Raw genomic sequence first — 19,680 nt, forward strand, 5'->3', positions numbered from 1 at the left:
TCCTCATTTAAGCCATTTCACTTTTGTATCCCTTTACAGCAGCCTTTTCTTTAATACAGAAATTAATAGCAGAATTAGAGAACTGTCATAACAAAATTCTAAAATATGTGGCACTGGGTAAGTCACTGGGTAGCTGGCAACATAGTCACCGATAAAACTATTAATAAAATAATGGTGACCCTGGTTATATTGGAGCAAAACATGCCATAAACTGTTGCTGACAATAACTTACAGAACGTGGTGCCCATAAAAACCTCAGAACTTCAAGGTAAGAATATGAAAAGAACTACAACATTCATGTGTGTCAGTGGTTCTTTGCTGCCTTTACTCAGGCAAGAACTGGCCACTTGGCAACAAAAGATGGAAGAAAATAAAGTAGAAATGGGTCCCTGTAGTCAACTCCTTTAATATTTGCATTATCAGGAGATAAGATTATTGGTACTTTTCCCAAAGACTTCTATTAAGACATTTTTTTCAAAACAAACTTTTTATTGAAGTATAGTTGATTTAGAATGTATTCACTTCAGATTCAGTTACACATATATTCTTTTTCAGACTCTTTTCCATTATAATTTCTTACAAGATATTGAATATAGTTTCTTGTGCTATACAATAGGTCCTTGTTATTTATTTTATATATAGTGGTTTTTATATCTCCTATCCCAACCTCCTAATTTATTCCTTTCTCCCCAACATTTCCCCTTTGGTAACAATAAATTTGTTTTCTATGTGAGTCTATTTTTGTTTTGTGAATAAGTTCATTTGTATCTCTTTATGATTCCACATATAAGAGATATTATAAGATTATTTGTCTTTCTCTATCTGACTTACTTCACTTAATATGATAATCTCTAGGTTCATCCATTTCTGCAAATGGCATTATTTCATTCTTTTTTACAGCATCACCAACTCAATGGACATGAGTTTGGGTAAACTCTGGGAGCTGGTGATGGACAGGGAGGCCTGGTGTGCTACAGTCCATGGGGTCACAAAGAGTAAGACACAGCTGAGCGACTGAACTGAACTGAATATTCCAATGTATATATGTACCACATAGTTATCCATTTATCTGTTGATGAACATTTAGGTTGCTTCCATGTCTTGACTACCGTAAATAGTGCTGCTATGAAGAGTGAGTTGCATGCATCTTTTCAAATTAGAGTTTTCATCTTTTCCAGATGTATGTGCAGAAGTGGGATTGCTGGATCATATGGTAACTCTATTATTTTTAAGGAAACTCCATATTGTTCTCCATAGTAGCTGTACCAATTTACATTTGCACCAATGGTGTAAGAGGGTTCCCTCTACTCCACACCCTCTCAAACATTTACTGACGATGGCCATTCTGACTGGTGTGTGACAATATCTCATTGTAGTTTCTTTCTATTTTTTATTGAAGTATAGTTGATTTACAATGTTGTGTTAACTTCTATGGTACAGCAAAGTGACTCAATTACACACACATATATCACTGTTTTTCGTTATGATTTATCTCAAGATAATGAGCATTATTTGTTTCCTATGCCATACAGCAGGATCTTGTTGTTTCTCTATGCTGCATGTAATGGTTTGCATCTACTAACCCCAAACTCCCAGCCCATCCTCCAAACCCTCCCACTTGGTACACAAATCTGTTCTATATGTCTGTAGATAAGTTCATTTGCGTTTAATTTTAAATTCCACATATAAGTGATACCATACGGTACTTGTCTTTCTTCTTCTGACATACTTCATTTAGTATGATAATCGCTAGTTGCATCCATGTTGCTGTAAATGGCATTACTTCATTCCTTCTTAGGCTGAGCAGTATGTCAACATATATATATATATATGTATATATATACACACACATATATATATGAATATACACATGCATACCACAAATTCTTCATTCATTCATCTGTTGATGGACATTTAGGTTGTTTCCATGTCTTGATTATTGTAAACAGTGTGCTAGAGAACATAAAGATGCATGTATCTTTTTGAATTATAGTTTTGTCTGGATATATAGCCCAGGAGTGAGATTACTGGATCATACAGTAATTCTTTTAGTTTTCTGGGGAACCTTCAGCATGTTTTCCATAATGGCTGCACTAAGTTGCCAATCAGTGGGAATGCTTTCTCCACACCCCCTCTAGCATTTATTATTTGTAAACTTTTTAATGATGGGCATTCTCACCAGTATGCAGTGGTATTTCATTGAGGTTTTGCTTTTCATTTCTCTAATGGCTGACAATGTCGAGCATCTTTTCATTTGCCTATTGGCCACCTGCATGTCTCCTTTGGAGAAATGTCTATTTAGGTTTTTTGCCCGTTTTTTGATTTTTTTTTTTTTTGGCTGAATTGTATGAGTTGGAAATTAGGCCCTTGTCAGTTGCATCATTTGCAAATATTTTCTCTCATTTTGTAGTTAAATCTTCATTTTTTTATGGTTTCCTTTGCTGTGTAAAGTTTATAAGTTTGATTAGGTTCCATTTGTTTATTTTTGATTTATTAGAGTGTTTGGTCTGTTTTACTCTAGGAGTTTTATAGTATCCAAACTTATATTTAGGTCTTTAATCCATTTTGAGTTTATTTTTGTATATGAGGTTAGAGAATGTTGCAATTTCATTTTTTTTACAAGCAATGGCTGTTTTCTCAGCACACTTATTGAAGAGACTGTTTTTTCTCCTCTGTATATTCTCCTTCCTTTGTCACTGATTAATTGACACAAGAGTAAGGGTTTATTTATAGGCTTTCTATCCTGTTTCATCAATCTATATGTCTGTTTTGGTGCCAGTACCATACTGTTTTGATTACTGTAGCTTTGTAGTATAGTCTGAAGTCAAGCAGTATGATTCCTCCAGCTCTACTCTTCTTTCTCAAGATTGTTTTGGATATTTGAGGTCTTTTGTGTTTCCATACACATCTCAAAATTTCTGTTCTAGAAAACATTAACAATGCTACCAGTAAACTAATGGAACTCATCCATGAATTCAGTAAATTTGCAGGGTACTAAATTAATATACAGAAACTGTTGCTATTTCTGTAGACAAAAGTGAACTATCAGAAAGGAAAATTAAGGAACAATCCCATTTATCATTGCATCAAAAGGAATAAAATGCCAAGGAATAAACCTACCTAAGGAGGCAAGATCTGTACTCCAAAAATTCTAAGATACAGATTATAGAAACGGAAGTAAACAAAAACAGATGGAAGGATATACCATGTTCTTGTATTAGAAGAATCAATATTGTTAAAATGACCATCCCACCTAAGGCCATGTACAGACTTTATGCAATCCTTATCAAATTACCAATGGCATTTTTCACAGAACTTTTAAGACTTCCTGATGAAACAAAGAAATACAGCACTGTGGATAAGATTATATTAGGGTGCTGCCATCCCTCTCAGCAATGCCTCCTTTTTCAGATGACTTCAAGACAAAGAGAAAGTACTGAGTGCACAGAAAAGCAATAAATAAGTCAAGCTTAAGAACCACAGCAGGAAAGAACTATTTTGCCATAGTCACTGGCACCAGAACTGAATGGAGACAAACACAAATGAATCCTACTATATTTTTGAGAGAATTGTATTTGTCGAAGTTATTAAAAGCTAACCTGCAAACACCTGTGACGTGTAACTTGCAGGATGGCAAGCCTACCATAGCAGAAAGCTAACTATGAAAGCTAGATGCCTTCCCAACTTGGAAAATTTTCAATACCAACTTCAGATGTGATCATGGAGGTTAACATAAGGAAGAAACACCCAGACGGCAAAGACAGGGGTCAGAGTACAATGAATATGGGCATTCTTACCAGAATAGCTGCTACACCGTTACTGCCCAGCATTACTCTCAACCAGAGACTTCTCTCATTGTTTGCTTAGCCAAATGGAAACTTTTATTATTCTTTTCCTGTTTTTGATCCACCACTATACTCAGGTGTATGTGGGAGGGGCAAGGGAGGAACAGTAACTGGGTTTTGTCTCCAGGTCACTGGACTTGCAGATCTGACAGGTGGATCTGCTCTCTCAGTTGAATTAATGCAACAGGAGGATAGATCCTGGGTTGTCTCCTTCAGCAATGGGAACTGGAGTATTTTCAATAGGCAGGATGAAGGATACACATGGATACCTTGGTAGGTGAATTGCAAGATTGTGGTCAACAACTTGTCATTTCTGTTTTCCTCTTCTTTTCCTGCTGAATGGTCAGCAAGCCTGAGACGACATTTCCCAACCAGCCCTGAGGCAAGTGTGGCCAATCCACCCTCTCTGTGGACTGCAAACTGAAGTCCACAGACAGATATGCAATGTCTGCCTCACTTGTTTAAAAGGAAATTCTTGGCTCTGGATTTCACTGCTTCCTTTTTCTACAGGCTGGAATACCTTAATAGTGATCTAATATCGACCACACAGATTAAGACAGAACCCTGAAAAATGGTAAAACAGAAAGATGGAAAGATTCTGGATTCTGAAATGGTTTCATAGAGCACAGACGTCAAATTTATCTAGACTGCTGAGACTTTCGTTTTATAACTCTTTATCACAGCAACTGTACCTAACCTAGACTCTAAGTAATATGTCCTCCCTTCCGGCTATTTTCAAAGAAGCAGGCAAATGATCCTTTATATTACATATGTTAATTAATAATTATATATTACATACAATAACAATAAAATAAAATGCTATATGACAATATACATGATTTGAAAATAATTCAAATCCTCTTTCTTTGTTCCATTCCAAACCCCCCATGGCTTCCCACCATGTTCAGTAGCACTACCTTACAATGGCCTATTTGACGAACTTACAGAATCTGGTTCTTCCACTTCTCTGACCTCATCTTCTAAGTCGGCCCACTCCAATCACACTGCTTGCTATTTCTCAAACACACCAGAGATTAATGCCTATGGGCTTTTGCAGTTGTTCCTTCAGACACTCTTCCCTCCAGGATATCCAAATGACTCACCCATTTACCTCCTAGTCTTGATTCACTGAGTGAGACAAGGCTGTGATCCATGTGATCAGTTTGGTTAGTTTTCTGTGATTGTGGTTTTCATTCTGTCTGCCCTCTGATGGATGAGGATAAGAGGCTTGTAGAAGCCTCCTGATGGGAAGTATTGGCTGTGGTGAAAACTGGGTCTTGCTTTGGTAAGCAAGGCCATGCTCAGTAACTCTTTGATCCAATTTTCTGTTGATGGGTGGAGCTGTGTTCCCTCCCTGTAGTTTGTTTTGCCTGAGGTCAAACTATGGTAGGGGTAATGGTGACTTTCTGCAAAAGGACTAAGGTCAGCACCCGTGGCTCCTAGGACTGTTGTAGTCAGTGATACTGGCCCCGTGGCAGGCCATTGTCAACTCATGGGTCTGCTGGAGACTCCTGGACACTTTCAGGCAAGTCTGGCTTGGTCTCTTGTGGGGTCACTGCTCCTATCTCCTGGGTCCTGGTGCATACAAGGTTTTGTTGTGCCCTCTAAGAGTCTGTTTCCCCAGTTCTGTGGAAGTTCTATAATCAAATCCTGCTGACCTTCAAATTCAGATTCCCTGGGGATATGCAGTTCCTTTGCTGGATCCCCAGGTTGGGAAATCTGTTGTGCAGCCTAGAATTTTTGCAACAGTGTGAGAACTTCTTTGGTAAAATTGTTCTGATCACATGAATCACAGCCTTGTCTATCTCAATGAAACTCTGAGCCATGCTGTGCAGGGATACCCAAGATGGATGGGACATGTTGGAAAGTTCGGACAAAACGTGGACCACTGGAGAAGGGAACAGCAAACCACTTCAGCATTCTTACCTTGAGAACCCCATGAACAGTATGAAAAGGCAAAAAGATAGGACACTGAAAGACAAACTCCCAAGGTCAGCAGGTGCCCAATATGCAACTGCAGAAGGGCAGAGAAATAGCTCCAGAAAGAATGAAGAGGCTGAGACAAAGAGGAAACAACACCCAGTTGTGGATGTGACTGGTGGTGAAAGTAAAATCCAATGCTGTAAAGAACAATACTGCACAGGAACCTGGAATGTTAGGTCCATGAATCAAGGTAAATTGGAAGTGGTCAAGCAGGAGATGGCAAGAGTGAATTTTAGGAATCAGTGAACTCAAATGGACCGGAATGGGCGAATTTAACTCAGATGACCATTATATCTACTACTGTGGGGAAGAATCCCTAAGAAGAAATGGAATAGTCATCAGAGTCAACAAAAGAGTCAGAAATGCAGTACTTGGGTGCAATCTCAAAACGACAGAATGACTTCAGTTCGTTTCCAAGGTAAATCACTCAATATCACAGTAATACAAGGCTATGCACCAACTACTAATGCTGAAGAAGCTGAAGTTGAATGGTTCTGTGAAGACCTACAAGATCTTCTAAAACCAACACTAAAAAAAAAAGATGCCCTTTCATCATAGGGGACTGGACTGCAAAAGTAGGAAGTCAAGAGATACCTGGAGTAACAGGCAAGTTTGCCTTTGGAGTACAAAATGAAGCAGGGCAAAGGCTGACAGAGTTTTGCCAAGAGAACGCACTGGTCATAGCAAACACCCTCCTCCAACAACACAAGAGATGACTCTACACATGGACAACACCAGATGGTCAATACTGAAATCAGACTGATTCTATTCTTTGCAGCCAAAGATGGAGAAGTTCTATACAGTTAGCAAAAACAAAACTGGGAGCTGACTGTGGCTCAGATCATGATCTCCTTATTGCTAAATTCAGACTTAAATAGAATAAAGTAAGAAAAATGACTAGGCCATTCAGATATGACCTATATTGAGTCCCTTATGATTATTGAGCAGAAGTGACAAATAAGATTCAAGGGATTAGCTCTGATAGACAAGAGTGTCTGAGGAAATATGGACAGAGGTTTGTAATATTGTATAGGAGGCTGTGATCAAAACCATCCCTAAGAAAAAGAAATGCAAAAAGGCAAAACGATTGTCTGAGGAGGCCTTACAAGTAGCTGAGAAAAGAAGAGAAGAGAAAGGCAAAGGAGAAAAGGAAAGATATACCCATCTGAATGCAGAGTTCCAAAAAGTAGCAAGGAGAGATAGGTAAGCCTTCCTAAGTGAACAATGCAAAGAAACAGAGGAAAACGATAGAATGGAAAAGACTAGAGATCTCTTCAAGAAAATCAGAGATACCAAGGGAACATTTCATGCAAAAATGGGCACAATAAAGGACAGAAACCTAAAGGCAAGGACCTAACAGAAGCAGAAGAGATTAAGAAGAGGTGGCAAGAATGCACAAGAGAACTATACAAAAAAGATCTTAAATGACCCAGATCACCATGATGGTGTGATCAGTCACCTAGAGCCAGACATCTTGGAGTGCAAAGTCACATGGGCCTTAGGGAGCATCACTACGAACAAAGCTAGTGGAGGTGATGGAATTCCAGCTGAGTTATTCATATCCTAAAAGATGATGCTGTGAAAGTGCTGCACTCAGTATGTCAGCAAATTTGGAAAACTCAGCAGTGGCCACAAGACTGGGAAAGGTCAGTTTTCATTCTAATCCCAAAGAAGGGCTATGCTAAAGAATGTTCAAACTACTACACAACTGCACTCGTTTCACATGTTAGCAAAGTAATGCTCAAAATTAGGCTAGGCTTCAACAGTACGTGAACCAAGAACTTTCAGAGGTTCAAGCTGGATTTAGAAAAGGCGGATGAACCAGAGATCAAATTGCCAACATCCACTGAATCATAGCAAAAGAGAGATTTCCAGAAAACTCAAGAGAATTTTTTTCAAGAAAATTCCAGAAAAACATCTACTTCTGTTTCATTGACGATGACAGGCCTTTGACTGTGTGGATCACAACAAAATGTGGAAAATTCTTCAACAGATGGGAATACCAGACCCACCTTATCTGCCTCCTGAGAAACCTGTATGCAGGTCAAGAAGCAACAGTTAGAACCAAACATGGAACAACAGACTGGTTCCAAATTGGGAATGGGATACGTCAAGGCTGTATAGTCACCCTGCTTATTTAACTTATATGCAGAGTACATCATGCGAAATGCTGGGCTGGATAAAGCACAAGCTGAAATCAAGATTGCCAGGAGAATTATCAATAATCTCAGATATGCAGATGACACCACCCTATGGCAGAAGGTGAAGAGGAACTAATAGCCTCTTGATGCAAGTGAAAGAGGAGAGTGAAAAAGCTGGCTTAAAACTCAACATTCACAAAACTAAGATCATGGCATCCGGTCCCATCACTTCATGGCAAATAGATGGGGAACAATGGAAACAGTGACAGACTTTATTTTCTTGGGCTCAAAAATCACTGCAGATGGTGACTGCAGCCATGAAATTAAAAGACGCTTGCTCCTTGGAAGAAAAGCCATGACAAACCTAGACATCCTAGAAAGCAGACACATTACTTTGCTGGCAAAGGTCCATATAGTCAAAGCTATGGTTTTTCCAGTACGGATGTGAGAATTGGACCATAAAGAAGTCTGAGCAGGGAAGAACTGATGCTTTCGAACTGCAGTACTGGAGGAGACTCTTGAGAGTCCCCTCAGTTGCAGGGAGTTCAAACCAGTCTATCTTAAAGGAAATCAACCCTGAATTCTCACTGGAAGGACTGATGCTGAAGCTGAAGCTCCAATACTCTGGCCACCTGATGCAAAGAAGTGACTTACTGGAAAAGACCCTGATGCTGGGGAAGACTGAAGGCAGGAGGAAAAGGAGACGACAGAGGACGAACGAGATGGTTGGATGGCATCACCAACCCAACAGACATGATTCTGAGCAAACTCTGGGAGATGGTGAAGGACAGGGAAGCCTAGTGTGCTGCAGTCCATGGGGTCACAAAGAGTTGGACACGACTGAGCAACTGAACAACAATAATTCCATAAATACTATTATTATTTTTCTTCTATTTAAATCCAACCAACTTGAAGAATTATTACTGATAAACTGAAAACAGACACGAATGAACAAATCTTTATGATAAAATTAATTACCATTATAAATCCAAGGTTTGTTAGTAATTTCCTTCACTTTTCTTCTCATATCCCGCTGTGCTTTTTGTTCTTTAGTTGCTGCCTAATTTTTCTCAATTTATCCCTTTCTATTGATTATTCCCTAAGTGGAAACATACAGTACATGTACAGATATATACAGAGTAATACTAATAAATCTATCTTTCATCCCCCCCCAAAAAAACAAAAAGAATTATTTTTACATATTGGTAGAAGAAAAAAATTCAAAGGAGAAGAGACTAAAGGAAATGGAGAGTAGACAAAAGAGAAAGGAAAGAGAAATTCAGAGGACTCTCAGAGGTCTCCAGGGTCTCTATGGGACTCTCTCCTCTTCCCCGTTTTATGGAAGGACTGCCACTCAGCTCGACACAGTCCTAGCTGGCCCAGCATCATCACAGGCTTCTAAATTTTCAAGTAGAAATTGAAAATGTTTTTTCTAAGAGTTTTCACCTAAATTTCTCCTAAATTTTAGATGTTGCCAACTAGTTAAAAAACAAACACAAATAAAACAAGCAAACAAAACCTGTGCAATTAAAATCAAATCCCTCTACAGGGCAAATTCATTCCAAGTTTGCAATCTTCGATTTAGCATAGGTTCTCATGCCACTAGTTCATCAGGCAAAGATCTTTCATGAAACAGGGAAATTCTGGCCTGTCTTCTCTCAAGAGTGAAAGAAATTGAAGAGAGGACTTCTTTCCTTTTACCCAGACATGCCTGGGAGACTTTCCACTGCCAGAAACTCCCTTCACCATGGCCTCTTTCACAGTCTGCTAGCAGGCTCAGATCTGTCACTTTCATCTGAGCCTGTGAAGCTGTAGGAACCCTGACTTATCTGAGACTGATCATCTGCTCTATTATCTTGGCCCTGGCAAAGTAGCCTAAACAGAGCAATCTGAGAGGTCTGTTCAAGTAGGCCCCTACCTGGGTCATTTCCAAGGTCCCTAAGAAAGAACTTAGCTAAATAGCCTATAACCCTCAACCCAAAGATGCCACAGGGGAACCTCAAACAGGAACTGCCCTGATACGAAACGAGAACCATTCGCTGAATGGCTCTGAGATCTGAGGAGATATTTCTCTGACAGTCAAACCTGACAATCCCCTTGTAATACCTCAGGGAAAGGCAGACTGCTCCCAAAGAAGCAAGATCATCTGTTAGTCGCAAAGACAGTTGGGCCCTCGAGAGCCGGTCCATCCCACACCATGGCCATGGGCCACACGTGGTCTGCAATTTGATTTACTTCACAATCGAAATCAACTAGTGTGACTGAAGAAATGCATTTAAAATTTTTACTTTTACATTTATCTAAAAACCCTGAAGCAGTGTAAATATTTTTTAATTAAACATAACTTTATTACTGACAGGGATGTATTTTACTTAAGCCTGTTACAGATGTAGTTACTAATTGAGATATGCTGTAGATGTACACACTGGGTTTCAGAGACTTAGTACACAAAAGAATGTAAATATCCCATTGATGTTTTTTATATTGACCACATCTTGAAATACAGAGAAGGGAATGGCAACCCACTCCAGTATTCTTGCCTGGAGAATCCCACGGACAGAGGAGCCTGGCAGGCTATAGTCCATAGGGTCACACAGAGTCGGACACGACTGAAGCGACTTAGCATGCGTGCATCTTAAAATAACATTTTGCATATGTTGGATTAAATAAAATATATTATACAAATTAATTTTTTCAGTTTGTTTTTATTTTTAAAAATGCAGCTCCTCAGACATGTTTAATTACACATCTCCCTCAGATTTCTATGGGGTCTGAGCCTAGGAATGCCAATCCATCCCCCCAACCACTAGAGTGCACAGTAACCGTCCCAGCAACAGCGCTGGGTGCTTAAACACTTAGCCTAGCTTCTAAGACCAGGGCTGTTCACTCGCATCGGATCAGTTGAGACCTCCAGTATCTGCAAGGGGAGTCCAGGCATGGATATCTGCAAAAATATGGAAGATGCTCCTGTACCACCCACACCATCCTGAAACAGCAGCTAACCATTCTGAACTTAGTCTGAACTCCTGACTGTTTCAGAAACCTAAAAACAGGACACAGACATGTCTGAAACTGAGAGGCACAGCTCAGAGGTTCCTTAAAATAGACTGCAGACCACAGGCAATGATGAGATCCTCTCTCAGAAATCAAAGAGCAAACAGCCTTGACTCTTGAACTACAAACCCAAAATAGATATCTTGAGGATGTTCCTTCTCCTAAAGCTGAGGGTAAACAAGCTAAACAAACTGGAGATTTCAGACACTCCCTTTGTCAACCCAAGAAATAAAGGGACCACTTCTATCAATTATGAAGCCAACGGCTCCAGCTTCTGAATCCCATGCCCAGGTTAGCAGCCATGGGACAAACGGGTTCAGAGCCTGCAATACCGACAGTCGAAATAACAACGCCCCGCTGTATGCAGAAGTTAGGTACTAAAGACACCACATTAGGCAAAAATCATCTATGGACCCACTTATCTGTAGAACAGCTCCACATTAGCAATCAATACATCATTTCTCAATGAGTAAAGCGTATTCATCTTTTTCTTTCAGCTTCAGGAAAAAAATTCACTAGTTCTTCAGATGAACAACTATATAATGTAGTAAACTTGTACTTAGGAGCCAAAGTGTACAAAAACCTACATGTCTTTGAATGTTCACACTCAATGTAATGAGATGCTCACATTCAGACAGACACACAGGAACTGAAACCAAGTGAGGGAACGTCAAGTTAAAGCCCAACCAGATAAGGGACTCACACTATGACAGACATCTAGGGACTGAGAGTGACATTGGGATCTGGGACCAGTGAAAGGAAAGGGCATCTAATCTAACACGCACATTTCAATTACAGTTTGTTAAATAGGAATACGATGGGAACAAAGATCCTAAAAGATCCTTTAGAAGGTTAACTCAATCCATTTAATAATAGTAAATTTTGGGTCTATTCTGGGGGGGTCTTCTCCCAATGAATAAGCAGGAAGCCCCAAATAGGGGCACCCCAGAAGCCTTCAGAATGCTGTTCTCATAACTTTGTGAATAATAAAATATTTCTGTAACATCCAAGTTCTGTGTGAGAGTAGGAAGATCCATGTCTTGGACAAAGTATCCTCAGCCACCACCTTTACTAAGAACCACTCACTGAGGGCACAGCAGAACTCCAATACACAAAAGTCAGGCACTTAAAGGCCCTCAGGCCTTTGAGCTAATCTTAATCATCTCAAACCAGACAGCCATAAACTGAGAATAATAAGCCAGTGACATCTATAGGGTCGTACACCTGTAATCCTGCTATCTGGTGTAACTCTGGCCACCTAAATTGATTAGGTCTGCATTGGTTGGTTCAGTCTAAATATCTGGCCTATGGTCCTGTTTCTGGATTTACATTCAGTTCCCTTTTGGACTGACTGAGATCTTGACACCCTGACCAGCTCTGAAAGCTCCCTCTTTCTGGAGCTAAACACACTAAGCCACTGGATTACATCCTACTCTAAAATGGCCAAGTCACCTGGCACTCTCCTGACTCAGGATCGCCATCACTCAGATGGCTTTTAACCATTTTGCCTTCACAATTATTCACACATGCAACACCTTTTCATCAGTAACATCTCTCATCTTAAAAGGTGATTTACAATGAAGAGGAGCTTAAAAGAACTGCTATGAATAAAGGGGACATGGAAAGTAAGGAAAATCACTGGTCTAGAATCTTTTGCTGTCAATTAATCACTCAACACAATAAACTCCTGAGGGCCATACACCATATTGCACAAGTTATATTTAGAAATATTTAAGAAAAGAATAGAGTACTAAGTTCTTCTCTACTAGGGTGAGGGTAAGAGGGAGATCTTCCAGAGGAAAGATAAGCAGAAAACCTTGACAGACAAACTATATTTTAAAAACCTGTATGTTTCCCTGTTGATAGCAAATGTAGACCAAATAGCAATATCAAATACAAACACTGAGAACTTTTTGGAGCCCTTACTCTTATACAAGTAGCTCTTATTAACATTACTTCATCTCATTCTCATAAAAATCTGAAAGAGCTATTATTACTCCATTTTACAGGTGAAGAAACTAAAGAGCAAAAACTTTACACAAAGTATCCAAGGTCACAGGGTTAGAAAACAATGGGAAAAGCACAAAACCCTTGAAAGGGTCACACTTCATAGCCTGGATTTAAACATATATAATTCTAAAGTCTACACCTTAATTGTTTTAGAAAACAGATTCAACAGTCATCAAGCCATGAAATAAATACACCCCTACTAAAAGAAAACGTGAAATCAGAATGCAATGTTGATTAAAAAAAAACACACTTGATAAATTAACTATATTCCGTTTTCCATGTAATTAACATTATTCCCTAATCATGAAATCTTCAAATTCCTCACACCCACAAATATAAAATCTGAAGTTTAAAGGCACTGACATCTCCTGTGTGTGTGCGCTCAGTTGGGTCCAACTCTTTGCAACTCCATGGACTGCAGCCCACTAGGCTCCTCTGTCCATGGAGTTTTCCAGGCAGGAATACTGGAGCAGGTTGCCATTTCCTCCTCCGGGGGATCTCCCTGACCCAAAGATGGAATCTACATCTCCTGCATCTCCTGCATTGGCAGCCGGATTCTTTGCCACTGCGCTACCTGGGAAGCCCTACTATCTTCTAATTTCTTAAAAATCTGGGTATTAACAGTTGGGTCTAATAATAGAGAAATATATTACTTCTCATCTTAGAACTGACACTTAAGATTAAGGAGCACCCTCAGAACACTTAATTTTGGATAACTGTGTTAATACGAGAAAATCCATAAAAACACAAAGTGTAAACCTAATGTAGAAAGAATGTCAGCAGCCTCTGAGAGCATTTCAATGGCTGACTTACTGCAGGAAGCACAGAAAGCAGAGGAGAGCCCCTCCTGCTCATTATGGGACACCCAACAAAAGGCGCCCCAGGGAGGGCAGGGCTTATTAACAGCAGCTCATGTAAAGTTTTCATGCTGCTCATATGCCACCAAACACACCTGACAGTGACACAACACAGAATGTCTCTGAGTATGTCATGCTATTACAGATCTTAAAAATCCCAGAAGAGCCCAAAGAACCAAAACTAGTCACTCCTTTTAACATGAAAAGAAACTCATTATCTCACAGTCATTATCTGTTACCTAGTTCCGGGATCTGCCTAGCATTTCTCAAAATATTTCATCAACAGAGAACAAAGCTCAGAACCAAAACAAAAAGCACAATCCTCTAAAAAATATTCCAAGAAACAAACAACGTTTTCTTAACAGCTTATGCTTTCCTGCTTTCTTCAGTACACCATTAACTTGGTAGCAGACAGACCTGGATTCTAATTCAGACTCTCTAAGCCACAGTTTTCTCAAATGGAAAGATTTATAATTTCTACGTCAAAAGGACCTGACACTTTTCATATTTCCATTAAGAAAAAAGAGGCTCATTGTTATTAAATTTAGAACATCACTGACAACCAAGTATGAACCTAGTAAAAAAAATGGCAATCTTTAAAAATAAAATGGTAAAAGCCACTGTGAAGATGTTTCACTATATTCCTTCTGAAAAATCTAGACCTGCCTAACAACTTGTGCTTCCCAACTTCTCTGAAAACCCACTGGGCCCATCAGGAATGCTTTTTTCTGTACTACCACTTTGCTTCTTACTCGTATTTATTTCAAAACCTCCTTCCTGACAAACAACTCAAGGAAAAAAAGGAAACAACATTACTCGCTTCAGACATATGCTCCCATCTCCATCCATTGATTTAAACACACAATAGAACATATCACAAAACTCACTTTTAATCATTCTTAATACTTCGAATCAAAGGAAATCCTTGCCCTTTCTATCCCCTAAAGAACCTCCACTCTCTAATGTCTATATCTACAGGAAACAAAGATAAACTGTAAGACAACAGAAATTCATGAAAGTTACCAAAACACTGTTAACTTTACATTTTCAGTGTCAAATTCTGGCAAACATACTGAACGCGGCAGTGTCTGTTTCATTGCATATGAAGATTCATCTAGACTAGTCCACGTTTGTAACACACACTACTAAACTTTTCACATAAGTCTGAAACTTAAAAAAAACCCAAACTAAATTACAGTGATCTGGGATTTAAGCATTCAATTCTACTCTTATAACATAGTCTAAAAGAGACAAAAACTAAGTGTTTTATATAACAATTTTTGTCTGTGGTGGCCCTGCTGCTGTTGCTGCTGCTAAGTCGCTTCAGTCGTGTCCAACTCTGTGCGACCCCCAGACGGCATGTTTAAATGATTAGGGTTTACTTCGCTTTTGAAAGATTAGTGGGTAGCCACTTGTTTACCCGTATATTATAGGGAGAGCCACTGGAGGTACACAGGTTAAGTGACTTCTACAAATTAATGTCATGAGTCATCCTAAGAGTGTAGATCCTCTGACATCCAGCCATGTGCCCACTGTCTGCCATGAATCTTTATTTTCATTTCTAAGAGCACAGAACCAACTTACTCTAAATACCAACAAGAATGTGTAAGCATTTACTTTTTAAATAATTACCTAGAAATAGAAGGACTGGCCTTTGAAAGATGGGAAGATTTCCCTCAGAAGCAGCAGTTATCTCTATTTGCACTGGAAAAATCATTTTAAAAAATCTTAAAAGCTGAGTTGATCACCTCCTACCATACACAACAATTGCTGCTTCTTCCAAAAGAGGTGTGGTTTCACAACATCAAGCTCTACTTTTATACTAATATCATGGCAAATAAGAAACTACACATTTTTGTCTTGGTGCTCCCCTTCTGTACTACAGAAACAGAAAAATTCAATTCCTACCTGACACAGAAACATAAGGAAGAATTTACTGTTTGTGGGCTGCTTTGAGATTACAGAATGAAATGCATAATCCAGTTGCTCCTCAGCCCTAGAATAAAGGCAAACTTCACTGAGAGTGACTGATTCAGTAGATGCCTTCAAAATAAGATCCTATGATGTTATTTATATAGAGAAGTTTTTTATAAGCCAAATTTTGATCACAATGAAATGGAGGGAAAAAAACTCCACAATTGTTTAGAAAGTTCTTTTACCCAATTCACAAATTTAATACTTCTGTCCCCTTACTAATTTCTCCTTTAGTAAGGACACTAATTCCATAAGTTAGTAAAAATTGTTAGCACTTATTGCAGAGAACAGAGACCATGACAAAAATGATGCGATCAACTGCAATGGCAAATGTATAAAGTATCAATTAATGACTAACTTTAAAAATTTTTTTTTATAAATTTCACTTAATATTCGTTCTTGGACAATTGTATTTCCTGGAGGACAATAAAATCTCCAAATTTCAACCTTAGGTCTGGAGGTTAGCCTTTATATTTTCACCAAGCCTCTCCTCAAGTTGCTTCTTCTTGACATGTCAGGTAAACATAATTCTTGAAAATTAAAGGTTCGATCAGTTAAGTGTAACAGGTTATGGCTACTGTCACTCCTGTTGGTACCTCCAGTCAGTGAGGAAAGATTTCATGAAACTGTCAACTGAACTAAGTACACTCAGTAGTAACCTAGTTTAGGTAGAAAGTAAAAGAGATTAGAACTCTTCAGAGATTTCATAAAAAGTAAAACGACAGGAGTTAAGAGACTCGACCTATGCAAACGGGAAAACAACAACAAGAACAGTTTTAGTGAGGAAAAAAAGATCAAGATTCGAGAGTTAAAGAGCTGGGGTCAGGATGGAGAGAGACGGGAGGACAGGGAGGGACCGTCAGACGGAGAGGCGGTGAAGTCAGGGCAGAGAGGGAAGGCTTCGGGGAGCCGGGGCCTCCGAAGATGAAGTCCTGCGCCGAGTGATGCTGAAGCAAAACCTAGTCAGAAGCTAACGTAAGACGGGGAAGGCGAAGAACCGCAGCGGGGAAACGGGCAGAGAGAGCCAAGGGAGGAATGACAGAGGGAGCAGAGAAGGGAGCCGGCGGCGAGCGAAGAGCGCTCTGAAGAGGGAGGAGACCCAGGGGCGCAGGGGCACCCCGCCTCCCACCGAGAGGCCGCCGGGGATGAGGGGCGCGGCGCGGCAGGGAGCAAGGCGCGAGGACGGGCAGAGCGCGAAGAGCGGCCGGGGGCTCGGGGGGCCGCGCGAGGGTCGGGCCTGAGGCGCGACGGGCAGCGCGGCTCCACAGCCCGAGCGCGCCCGCCGGCCGTCCCCGCCGACCTTCAGCGGCCCGGCGCCGGCTCCAACCCGGAGCGGCCGGGAAGGGCCGGAGCCGCGAGCGGGGACCGGGCGCAGAGGAGGCCACTCCCCGCCCGGCCGCGGGGAGGGGACACGAAGGAGGTCGCGGGGTTTGCGGGCCGAGACGGCGGGACGTCGAGAGCTCACCTCTCGCCCGGCTCGGCCTCCGCCGCCGCCGCCCGTCGAACCGAGGAGCCCGGGGTCTCGGTGGAAGAAGGCGGCCCCGCCCGGGTCAGCACCATCCCGCCGCGGGCCCCTCACATCGCCGTCGCAGCACCGCAACCTCCGCCGCCGAGGAGCCGGCTCGTAACCGCCGCCCGGCGAGCGGCCCCGCGCGGCCAGCAAGCATGCGCAGTGCGCCGGTCCCCGAGGGAGCGCCGCCGGCCGCACTACCTGCGAGCCACAGGTCCCGGCCGCGGCCCCGCCCCCTGGCTGCCCTGCCGGCCGCGCCCTCCCCTCGCCAGGCGAGGCCCCGCCCCCTCAGGCCTGCGCCCCGCCCCCTCCCCGCGCGCCCGGCGCTCCCGGGCCGCGGTTCCAGACCCAGCGCCGACTGAGATTTTGAGATCTGCGTCCACCCTATCGGGCTCCCGCTCCCAAGCTCCCGCGAGAACGGGAAGTTGGCGTCAATAAAAGGCGCTGGCCCCTGGGACGGGCTGGACTGCGGGCGTGAGGAGGGTGAGAGCTGGCGCTCGGGAGACGGGGGAGGGTGAGGCGAGCGACGGCTGGGCTGTACTTCTCGGTTTGTCGTTTATTCTTCCCTCTTCCTCACCTTCTGCCTCCGGCCCGGGATAAAGAGCCGGGTCCTTGCGCAGTAGCGGGGGAAGGGACAGCTGCCGTTGCGGGGGGAAGGTATCTGTGTTGCTATGGTTACTGCTTGGTTACGGACACCTAAACGTAGCTCTTCGATTCCCTTGACCGATCCCGAGAAGGATGATCCTTCAGTGATCTAGTACTTCACTGTCCCTAGTTTCTGAACCTTTTGTGGTACGGAAAGCTCAGTGTGTTACAAAAGCAAAGTTGAAAAGAAGGAAGTTGCGGCTGCAGGGTGTTTTACAATTAGGGTGTTTAGTGGTGATGGGCTTTATAGCACTGAACTGCACTTTTTACAGTGGTTTAAATGGGGGCGAGGGAGGGATAAATTCGGCATTTTTGAGTTAACAGGTACACACCACTATATATAAAATAGATAACCAGCAAGGACATGCTGTATAGTACACGGAATTATACTCAGTGTTTCGTAATAATCTGTAAGGGAAAAGAATCTGAACCGTGAACCGCTTCACTGTAAGCCCGAAACTAACACCACATTGTCAACTATACTTAAATAAAGAATAAAATTGGTTAAAATGGTTGTATTTTATGTTATGTATTATAACAGTAAAAATGGATTGGAAAGAAAAGGGTTTGTGCACCAATTTGGGAATAAAACCGATGTCTTGTAGTGTAGGCCATTTGGGGGACAGGTTTTGAATATAGTTTAACCTCTGGTTTTTCTTCATCTTAGTATGTGTTGTAAACATGCTTAAAAGTGCCTTTTTGTCCTATGATAACCAGTATATTAGCATTTACATGAAAGGCTTGCCACTGTAGTTCCTAATCGCTGTCTTTGTAAAAAAAATAGCCAAATAGTGTTTTACTGTCCTTTTACATAAAAGTTTATTTTGTGATTTGAATTGTAGCCTCACAATTGAAAGCCTTTTTCTATTTTTTTTTCAGTTTTGTCTTTCTTAGGAAAATATACTGAATATCTAACTGTTTGCACTTCCATATCTTTACTTTGCTTAAACTTCACCTGGTGCCAAGATTCCTTCTCTATTAATGTATTCTTTTTGTTCAAATCACATTTTAAAATCATCTGTGTGCCTGAGTGTACTAATCTTGGAGATACCAACATGAATAAAACACATCTTGGGTGCAGTGTTTACAGAACTGCCTTATAATGTGATGTGTATAGTGCAACGATGCATGCACAAGGAATTACTGGAGCTCAGAATAGGATTAATCCAATTTAGGTTGGGAGAAGTCATGAATCATGAAAGACTTCCAGGAGGAAATGATTCCAGAGAGTTAATGCGGTGGAATATATGTGTGTTTGAGGGCAGAGTGCGGTAAGGAGAGGTGTGGGGGAAAGGATTGCTTGAACAAAGCCATGCAACCAGAAACTAATGCTTGCACAGAACGAGATTAAGCAATTTTGTGCCACAATTTAGGGGTGTGAAGCTTGAGAAGCAGGCAAAGTTCAGATCATGGTGTGTCTTTAAAGGATTTCAAGGAAAGATCAATGTAGCTAGTATTTTTTCATTACTTATTCAATGTGTGCCAAGCACTGTGCTAGTCACTAGGATGCAATGAGGAGTTGAGTCATTCCCAACTCTCGGAGTTTACAATCTAATGAGGGGACACAGGTACCTCACAAGTCAAAAAATTGTACCGGAGTTAAAATTGGGGTAGGCAGAGGTCATTTGGGAGCCCAGAAGAAGAGCTTCCTTCTAACTAAC

General features: G+C 41.3%; 1 protein-coding gene across 10 annotated transcripts in view; it reads right to left on the reverse strand.

Annotated features, from left to right (window-relative positions):
- The window catches only part of FAM135A (family with sequence similarity 135 member A), a 157,879-nt gene extending 140,293 nt beyond the window's left edge, over nt 1-17,586 (reverse strand). For 9 of the 10 annotated variants that reach the window (XM_081529381.1, XM_081529374.1, XM_081529383.1 and 6 more), the window contains exon 1: nt 17,330-17,586. The gene's annotated coding sequence lies outside the window, so the exon portion shown is untranslated. Of the gene's footprint in view, nt 1-15,798; nt 17,030-17,329 lie in introns of those variants that run through there. The other variant, XM_081529373.1, reaches the window with a different exon arrangement.
- Between the last annotated feature and the right edge of the window lie 2,094 nt (nt 17,587-19,680).

This window comes from Giraffa tippelskirchi, chromosome 9 (genome assembly GCF_054371585.1).
Source record: "Giraffa tippelskirchi isolate mGirTip1 chromosome 9, T2T-mGirTip1v1.2.pri, whole genome shotgun sequence".
In the NCBI taxonomy this organism is placed as follows: Eukaryota; Metazoa; Chordata; class Mammalia; order Artiodactyla; family Giraffidae; genus Giraffa; species Giraffa tippelskirchi.